The sequence below is a fragment of the Mustelus asterias genome, chromosome 2 (assembly GCF_964213995.1).
Source record: "Mustelus asterias chromosome 2, sMusAst1.hap1.1, whole genome shotgun sequence".
Lineage (NCBI taxonomy): Eukaryota > Metazoa > Chordata > Chondrichthyes > Carcharhiniformes > Triakidae > Mustelus > Mustelus asterias.
The window spans coordinates 4,674,240-4,683,953 of NC_135802.1; the positions used below are offsets into that span (position 1 = coordinate 4,674,240).

The window sequence follows — 9,714 nt, forward strand, 5'->3', positions numbered from 1 at the left end:
GGGAACGTTTAAGACTTATAGGTATAGGTAACTGGCTATCTAACAGAAGACAGAGGGTGGTGGTGGATGGAAAATTTTCGGACTGGAAACCGGTTACCAGCGGAGTGCCACAGGGGTCAGTGCTTGGTCCTCTGCTATTTGTAATTTTTATAAATGACTTGGAGGAGGGGGCTGAAGGGTGGATCAGTAAATTTGCTGATGACACCAAGATTGGTGGAGTAATGGATGAGGTGGAGGGCTGTTGTAGGCTGCAAAGAGATATAGATAGGATGCAAAGCTGGGCTGAAAAATGGCAAATGGAGTTTAACCCTGACAAATGCGAGGTGATTCATTTTGGTAGAACAAATTTAAATGTGGATTACAGGGTCAAAGGTAGGGTTCTGAAGAATGTGGAGGAACAGAGAGATCTTGGGGTTCATATCCATAGATCTCTGAAGGTTGCCACTCAAGTGGATAGAGCCGTGAAGAAGGCCTATAGTGTGTTGGCGTTCATTAGCAGGGGGTTTGAGTTTAAGAGCCGTGGGGTTATGCTGCAACTGTACAGGACCTTGGTGAGACCACATTTGGAATATTGTGTGCAGTTCTGGTCACCTCACTACAAGAAGGATGTGGAGACACTGGAAAGAGTGCAAAGGAGATTTACCAGGATGCTGCCTGGTTTGGAGGGTAGGTCTTATGAGGAAAGATTGAGGGAACTTGGGCTTTTCTCTTTGGAGCAGAGGAGGTTGAGAGGAGACTTGATAGAGGTTTATAAGATGATGAGGGGGATAGATAGAGTGAACGTTCAAAGACTATTTCCTTGGGTGAATGGAGCGGTAACTAGGGGGCATAACTATAGGGTTCATGGTGGGAGATATAGGAAGGATGTCCGAGGTAGGTTTTTTACTCAGAGAGTGGTTGGGGTGTGTAATGGACTGCCTGCAGGGATAGTGGAGTCAGAAACTTTAGGAACATTTAAGAAGCTAATGGAGAGGCACATGGGGTACTTCGGGATGATAGGGAGGAAATAGCTTGATCTGGGTTTCAGACAAAGCTCGGCACAACATCGTGGGCCAAAGGGCCTGTTCTGTGCTGTACTGTTCTATGTTATCTAGATAGCCACATGAACGGAGTGGGAATGGAGGGATACAAAAGAATGATCTAGTTTGGACCAGGGAGCGGTGCGGGCTTGGAAGGCCGAAGGGCCTGTTCCTGTGCTGTATTGTTCTTTGTTTTGTTCACTGTATGCACTGCATCCCCAATATCCAAATACACTGTACGCACTGCATCCCCAATATCCAAATGCACTGTAGGCACTGCATCCCTAATATCCAAGTACACTGTACACACTGTGTCCCCAATATCCAAATACACTGTATGCACTGCGTCTCCAATATCCAAATACACTGTACACACTGTGTCCCCAATATCCAAATACACTGTATGCACTGCATCTCCAATATCCAAATACACCACTGTTTCCCCTAAATTCATCTCATTACTTTCAGCCTCAAAACAAAACTGTAGCAGGTTTGTCAAACACAATTTTTCTTTCCGAAATCTGAGAAAACCAGCATACAACTCAGCAAAGTGCCCAGTTACAAGGTCCCTAATAATAGGTTCCAGCATGTTGTCCATCACTGATGTTACGTTCCCTCCTGTCTCAGAGAATAGGATTATGTTTGCTATTCCTTGCGAAGGGAACTGTTCTAGAATCTAAGGAATTCATGTTCGGTACAACAGTGAGAACTCTTATCATAGGATAGAAATCATAGAAACCCTACAGCACAGAAAGAGGCCATTCGGCCCATCGAGTCTGCACCGACCACAATCCCACCCAGGCCCTACGCCCATACCCCTACATATTTTACCCACTAATCCCTATAACCTATGCATCTCAGGACACTAAGGGGCAATTTTTAGCATAGCCAATCAACCTAATCCGCACATCTTTGGACTGTGGGAGGAAACCGGAGCACCCGGAGGAAACCCACGCAGACATGAGGAGAATGTGCAAACTCCACACAGACAGTGACCCGAGCCGGGAATCGAACCCAGGTCCCTGGAGCTGTGAAGCAGCAGTGCTAACCACTGTGCTACCGTGCCGCCCTAGTAGTCTTCAAAACACACATCAGCTCTGACACACACACACACCTTCGTATACATAGGATTAATCTGCTCCTTTCCCTCGTCAGAAGCACAGCACAGAAATAACCAACTCCGCCAAGGCACTGACAGCAAAATTCACAGGACCAGTGGGAATGCAGCGAGAAATATTCCCCGTGAGAGTTAATCCAACACACTGACCAACTGGAAGGCAGCACACAGGCCAGGCAGGGACCGACACAGGCCAGGCAGGGACCGACACAGGCCAGGCAGGGACCGACACAGGCCAGGCAGGGACCGACACAGGCCAGGCAGGGACCGACAATCTGCCTTTCTGAAAACTCAGTGGTGGGGTGAAATCCAAACCACAATTCAAACACGTGCAATGTGTTTAACAGAGTCTGGCTGTTGCAGTTACTAAAATAGTTAGAAATAAAGATCAGTTGGAAAATGGCTTCACCTTATGTCAATCTCTCACCCCCAGCATCCAGCTTCTCCAGGGCAGGCAGAACAAAGTGGCAAATGCATTCAGATTGTCTCCTGACAGCCAACTCCCAGCTTCTACCTGACTAACACGAGGCAAACAGCAGGGAGGTGTAACAGGATAATTACATATATTTCACTTAGAGATATATGTATTATAAATATAACTTGCAGCAACACTAATCCCACCAATTGCAGTCACATCTCGACAAACTGGTTACTTCAAAGTACATGTTTTTAAATTAAAACGAATTATATCAGAAACACAGCGTACATAGCTTTTGCATCCATTATTCTGAGATAATATAACCTGGATTACACTTCACAACAAATGATCTAGAAAAAGGCATCAGGAGCCAAGCTGCTCACACTGTACTCAAATCAATACTGAGAGAGGGGCCAACTCAAACAGGCAATGCTGCTGCTCTGCTGGAGCTGCCCCTGTCTGCAGGGTGATTGTGGGACACTCTTCCATTCGAGTGGAGGTCCCTCTCGGGGGGCGCTGGGGGGGGTCAGGGGGGGCGCCGGGGGGGACAGGGGGGGCACCGGGGGGGTCAGGGGGGGTGGCCGGGAGGGTCGGGGGGGGCGCCGGGAGGGTCGGGGGGGGCGCCGGGAGGGTCGGGGGGGGCGCCGCCGGGGGTCAGGGGGGCCGCCGGGGGGGGTCAGGGGGGGCGCCGGGGGTCAGGGGGGGGTGCCGGGGGGATGGCTGGGGGGGGTGCCGGGGGGATGGCTGGGGGGGGCGCCGGGGGGATGGCTGGGGGGGCGCCGGGGGGATGGCTGGGGGGGCGCCGGGGGGATGGCTGGAATGCGCTGCCGGGCAAGGTGGTGGAGGGCCGCCGGGGGGGGTCAGGGGGGGCGCCGGGGGGATGGCTGGGGGGGCGCCGGGGGGATGGCTGGGGGGGCGCCGGGGGGATGGCTGGGGGGGCGCCGGGGGGGTCGCTGGGGGGGTGCCGGGGGGATGGCTGGGGGGGCGCCGGGGGGATGGCTGGGGGGGCGCCGGGGGGATGGCTGGGGGGGCGCCGGGGGGATGGCTGGGGGGGCGCCGGGGGGATGGCTGGGGGGGCGCCGGGGGGGTGCCGGGGGGATGGCTGGGGGGGCGCCGGGGGGATGGCTGGGGGGGCGCCGGGGGGATGGCTGGGGGGGCGCCGGGGGGATGGCTGGGGGGGCGCCGGGGGGATGGCTGGGGGGGCGCCGGGGGGATGGCTGGGGGGGCGCCGGGGGGGTGCCGGGGGGATGGCTGGGGGGGCGCCGGGGGGATGGCTGGGGGAGCGCCGGAGGGGGTCAGGGGGGGCGCCGGGAGGGTCAGGGGGGGCGCCGGGAGGGTCAGGGGGGGCGCCGGGAGGGTCAGGGGGGGCGCCGGGAGGGTCAGGGGGGGCGCCGGGAGGGTCAGGGGGGGCGCCGGGAGGGTCAGGGGGGGCGCCGGGAGGGTCAGGGGGGGCGCCGGGAGGGTCAGGGGGGGCGCCGGGAGGGTCAGGGGGGGCGCCGGGAGGGTCAGGGGGGGCGCCGGGAGGGTCAGGGGGGGCGCCGGGAGGGTCAGGGGGGGCGCCGGGAGGGTCAGGGGGGGCGCCGGGAGGGTCAGGGGGGGCGCCGGGAGGGTCAGGGGGGGCGCCGGGAGGGTCAGGGGGGGCGCCGGGAGGGTCAGGGGGGGCGCCGGGAGGGTCAGGGGGGGCGCCGGGAGGGTCAGGGGGGGCGCCGGGAGGGTCAGGGGGGCCGCCGGGAGGGTCAGGGGGGCCGCCGGGAGGGTCAGGGGGGCCGCCGGGAGGGTCAGGGGGGGCGCCGGGAGGGTCAGGGGGGGCGCCGGGAGGGTCAGGGGGGGCGCCGGGGGTGGCACCGGGAGGGTCAGGGGGGGCGCCGGGAGGGTCAGGGGGGGCGCCGGGAGGGTCAGGGGGGGCGCCGGGAGGGTCAGGGGGGGCGCCGGGAGGGTCAGGGGGGGCGCCGGGGGGGGCACCAGGGGGGGCGCCGGGGGTCAGGGGGGGCGCCGGGGGTCAAGGGGGGCGCCGGGGGGGGGCACCAGGGGGGGCGCCGGGGGGCGCCGGGGGTCGGGGGGGCGCCGGGGGTCGGGGGGGGCGCCGGGGGTCGGGGGGGCGCCAGGGGTCGGGGGGGGCGCCGAGGGTCAGGGGGGGGCGCCGGGGGTCAGGGGGGGGCGCCGGGGTTCAGGGGGGGCACCGGGGGTCAGGGGGGGCACCGGGGGTCAGGAGGGGCACAGGGGGGGGCGCCGGGGGTCGGGGGGGCGCCGGGGGTCAGGGGGGGCGCCGGGGGTCGGGGGGGGGGCGCCGGGGGTCGGGGGGGGCGCCGGGGGTCGGGGGGGGGCGCCGGGGGTCGGGGGGGGGCGCCGGGGGTCGGGGGGGGCGCCGGGGGTCGGGGGGGGCGCCGGGGGTCGGGGGGGCGCCGGGGGTCAGGGGGGGCGCCGGGGGTCAGGGGGGGCGCCGGGGGTCAGGGGGGGCGCCGGGGGTCAGGGGGGGCGCCGGGGGTCAGGGGGGGCGCCGGGGGTCAGGGGGGGCGCCGGGGGTCAGGGGGGGCGCCGGGGGTCAGGGGGGGCGCCGGGGGTCAGGGGGGGCGCCGGGGGTCAGGGGGGGCGCCGGGGGTCAGGGGGGGCGCCGGGGGTCAGGGGGGGCGCCGGGGGTCAGGGGGGGCGCCGGGGGTCAGGGGGGGCGCCGGGGGTCAGGGGGGGCGCCGGGGGTCAGGGGGGGCGCCGGGGGTCAGGGGGGGCGCCGGGGGTCAGGGGGGGCGCCGGGGGTCAGGGGGGGCGCCGGGGGTCAGGGGGGGCGCCGGGGGTCAGGGGGGGCGCCGGGGGTCAGGGGGGGCGCCGGGGGTCAGGGGGGGCGCCGGGGGTCAGGGGGGGCGCCGGGGGTCAGGGGGGGCGCCGGGGGTCAGGGGGGGCGCCGGGGGTCAGGGGGGGCGCCGGGGGTCAGGGGGGGCGCCGGGGGTCAGGGGGGGCGCCGGGGGTCAGGGGGGGCGCCGGGGGTCAGGGGGGGCGCCGGGGGTCAGGGGGGGCGCCGGGGGTCAGGGGGGGCGCCGGGGGTCAGGGGGGGCGCCGGGGGTCAGGGGGGGCGCCGGGGGTCAGGGGGGGCGCCGGGGGTCAGGGGGGGCGCCGGGGGTCAGGGGGGGCGCCGGGGGTCAGGGGGGGCGCCGGGGGTCAGGGGGGGCGCCGGGGGTCAGGGGGGGCGCCGGGGGTCAGGGGGGGCGCCGGGGGTCAGGGGGGGCGCCGGGGGTCAGGGGGGGCGCCGGGGGTCAGGGGGGGCGCCGGGGGTCAGGGGGGGCGCCGGGGGTCAGGGGGGGCGCCGGGGGTCAGGGGGGGCGCCGGGGGTCAGGGGGGGCGCCGGGGGTCAGGGGGGGCGCCGGGGGTCAGGGGGGGCGCCGGGGGTCAGGGGGGGCGCCGGTGGCGCCGGGGGTCAGCGGGGGCGCCGGGGGTCAGCGGGGGCGCCGGGGGTCAGCGGGGGCGCCGGGGGTCAGGGAGGGCACCGGGTGTCAGGGGGGGCGCCGGGGGTCAGGGTGGGCGCCGGGGGTCAGGGGGGGCGCCGGGAGTCAGGGGGGGCGTCGGGGGGGGGGGGTGTCGGGGGGCCTCGGGGGGGGGGCGGCGTTGGGGGTCAGGGGGGCATTGGGGGTCAGGGGGGCATTGGGTGTCAGGGGGGCATTGGGTGTCAGGGGGCGTCAGGGGCATTGGGGGTCAGGGGAGGTCGTCAGGAGGGCACCTGGTCGGGGGAGGTCGGGCGGCGCTGGGGGTCGGGGGGGCGTCGGTGAGGTGTCGGGGGTCAGGCGGGGCGTCGGGGGTCAGGGGTGGTGTTGGGCAGTCGTTGGGAGGGCGCTGTGGGTCAGGGAGGCGCTGGGGGTCAGGGAGGCGCTGGGGTGGTGGGGGTCAGCAGGGTGTGTGGGGGTCAGTGGGGTGGTTATGGGAGGGCAGCGGGGGGGGCAGTGGGAGGTTCAATGGGGGGGTCAATGGGGGGGCAGTGGGAGGTTCAATGGGGGGGGAAGTGGGGGTGTCAATGGGGGGCAGCAATGGGGGGGCAGTGGGAGGTTCAATGGGGGGGCAGTGGGGGGGGACAATGAGGGGGGGGGGACAATGAGGGGGGGGGGGGACAATGAGGGGGGGGGGGTTCTCTAGGCCGGGCTGGGTTGGGTGTGTGGGGGGGAGGGGGGTTTGTGGTGGGTTGGGGTCTGGGCGGGAACCTCTCTCAGTCTCTTCACTCGGACAAGTTGGGGATAAAGGGAGAGTTTCCTGTGAGTGGCGGCCGGGCTGGGGCGGTGAAGCCTCGGCCTGGAAGTGCAGGCCTGTCCCGGGCCTCAATGTGCACTGCGCGGTGCGGCGCGGCCTAGCCGGCCCTGCGAGTCGGCCCGGAGCCCCGGCGCTGGCGCAGCTTTACCTGTCCCGCTCTCTCCGCTTCCCCCCCACCCCCCCGGACAATCAATATGGCGGCTCCGGCTCGGCGCTCCTTCCGCAGCGAGGCCCCGCAGGGCTGACTCCCCGTCCCAGAACGCGCTCCGCTCCGCTCAGCTCAGCGGCACCCGGCGGCCACCGTCCCGGTCCCGGCCGCGGCCCGTCGTCTGCCGGGAGATGTAGTCCAGCTCCAATGGACAGATAACGGGGGATTGTGGGAGGAACTACAACTCCCATCAGGCGCCGCTCTAACGGGCGCCAGTGGCTGCCCCGCGGGGCATTCTGGGGGTTGTAGTTTCTTTCTGGGTATTTGCCCTGTTGGGGATCCCGGTGAAAACTACAGCTCCCAGCCCCGGCTGCATCGCGGGAGTTGTAGTTTGTAAACCTTTGCTCGCAGCAATCCTCCCACTGACTCAAACAACTATTACATACTGCAATGTATGAATGCAATGTTTACCAGTGCTTTGCAGATGTCTCAGTGTCATCTCTTGGCAGGAGACGGCTGGACTAATTCTGTGATGGCTGTGCTAATTCCATCAGCACATTTCCTCCCCTCCCCCCAAAAATATACTTTACTCATAAAATTTGTAAAAGTAGCAGGATAAAATATTCCAAATTGAGTACGACGGAAAGTGTATTCAACTCGACTACATCAACCTGACCTGCACTGGCTTGGCCATGTTCATTGTTTATTTAATTTATTGGTCACAAGTAGGCTGACATAAACACTGCAATGAAGTTACTGTGAAAATCCCCTAGTCGCCACACTCCAGCGTCTGTTTGGGTACACTGAGGGAAAATTTAGCCTGACCAATGTACCTAAGCAGCACGTCTTTCAGACTGTGGAAGCCACAGTAAGTAGTCTCAACACCAGGTTAAAGTCCAACAGGTTTATTTGGTAGCATGAGCTTTCGGAGCATTACCCCTTCATTAGGTGAATCAATTGACTCTGACTTTGACTTTAACCTGGCGTTGTGAGACTACTTACTGTTCCTACTCCAGTCCAACACTGGCAACTCCACATCAAAACTGTGGGAGGAAACTGGAGCACTCGGAGGAAACCCACACAGACACAGGGAGAACGTGCAAACACTGCACAGACAGTCGCCCAAGCCGGGAATCGAACCTGGGTCCCTGACGCTGTGAAGCAGCTGTGCTAACCACTGTGCCACCGTGCTGCCATTGAATGGATGATGGATGGCCAAATGTCCAAAGACCTTCTGTGCAGTGAACAGACCACTGACTCACAACCTCCTGGAGGTCACATCTGTCCCACAAGGACCCCCACAAATGAGATATGAAGATGGGGAACATTAACACTGGGAGATAGGTGCTGATGGCCATGATCTCTGGAAGCAAATTTAAAGCTTGTGATTCCAAATAAATCTATTGGATTTTAACCTAGTGTTGTGAGACTTCTTACTGCGCTCACCCCAGTCCAACGCCAGCATCTCCACATCCTAATTGGAAGAGGCATTGCATTATTAGTTAAGGAGAGATGATATCTTGGAGGGGGGAATTAAAATGAAGCTTTGTGGGTAGAGCTTCGGAATAAAAAAGGGACAGCTGCATTGCTAGGTGTCTATTATAGACCCCCAGATAGTCAGCGGGAAATTGAAGAGCAAATATGTGCGCAATTCACGGAGGGGTGTAAAAATAATAAGAGGGTAATTATATTAGGTGATTTCAACTTTCCCAACATTAATTGGGATAGCTGTCATGGGGCGGCATGGTGACACAGTGGTGGAGGCGGGTTGCCTGACATTCTTTAAAAAGTACCTGGATGAGTACTTAGCACGCCATAACATTTAAGGCTATGGACCAAGAGTTGGCAAGTGGGATTAGGTGGGCAGGTCAGGCATTTTATGTGTCGGTGCAGACTCGATGGGCTGAAGGGCCTCTTGTGCACTGCAGTATTCTGTGATTCTGTGACTCTGTGAAGAGACAAGTGGCAATATAAAGCTCAGTTGACCAAGAGGTGTATAAGATTATGAGGGACATGGATGGGGTAGATAGGAAAAAACATTTCCCCTCAGTAGAGGGGCCAATAACTAGGGGGCAAAGATTTAAGATAAGGGGCAGGAGATTTAGAGGGGATTTGAGATAAAGCTTTTTCACCCAGAGGGTGGTGGGAATCTGGAACTCACTGCCTGAAAGGGTGATAGAGGCGGGAACCCTCACAAAACATTGAAGAAGTATTTAGATGAGCACTTGAAACACCATAGAATACAAGGTTACATACCAAGTGCTGGAAAATGGGATTAGAATAGATAGATGTTTGATGGCCAGCATAGCCACAATAGGCTGAATGGCCTCTTTCTGTGCTGTAAAACTCTGGATTCTATAAGTGAGCCCAGAGAAAATAGAGGCCACTGAATTTTGCATCTTCTCAGCCCACTGTCTTCCACACAGCAAATACAGCAGAGACTGCCATGCCAGAGTGGGGCTGAGGGGAGGCAGTGGTGTAGTGGTATTGTTTTTTCAAGGAACAAATACTGGATGTCCTTGATAGGTATGTTCCTGTCAGGCAGGGAGGAAATGGCCGAGTGAGGGAACCATGGTTCACAAAAGAGGTGGAATGTCTTGTGAAAAGGAAGAGGGAAGCTTATGTAGGGATGAGGAAACAAGGTTCAGATGGCTCGATTGAGGGTTACAAGTTAGCAAGGAATGAGCTGAAAAAGGGGCTTAGGAGAGCTAGGAGGGGACATGAGAAGTCCTTGGCGGGTCGGATCAAGGAAAACCCCAAGGCTTTTTACTCTTATGTGAGGAAT

The 9,714-nt window shown here is 62.3% G+C and overlaps 1 protein-coding gene across 6 annotated transcripts in view; it reads right to left on the bottom strand.

Moving 5' to 3' along the window:
• Window positions 1-7,105, bottom strand: part of LOC144504550 (casein kinase II subunit alpha) — an 82,824-nt gene extending 75,719 nt beyond the window's left edge. For 2 of the 6 annotated variants that reach the window (XM_078230078.1, XM_078230047.1), the window contains exons 1-2: window positions 6,930-7,058; window positions 2,546-2,654 (exon numbers count right to left, since the gene is read on the bottom strand). The gene's annotated coding sequence lies outside the window, so the exon portion shown is untranslated. Of the gene's footprint in view, window positions 1-2,545; window positions 2,655-6,929 lie in introns of all 6 variants that reach the window. The other 4 variants (XM_078230088.1, XM_078230058.1, XM_078230039.1 and 1 more) reach the window with 4 other exon arrangements.
• Window positions 7,106-9,714: the final 2,609 nt, after the last annotated feature.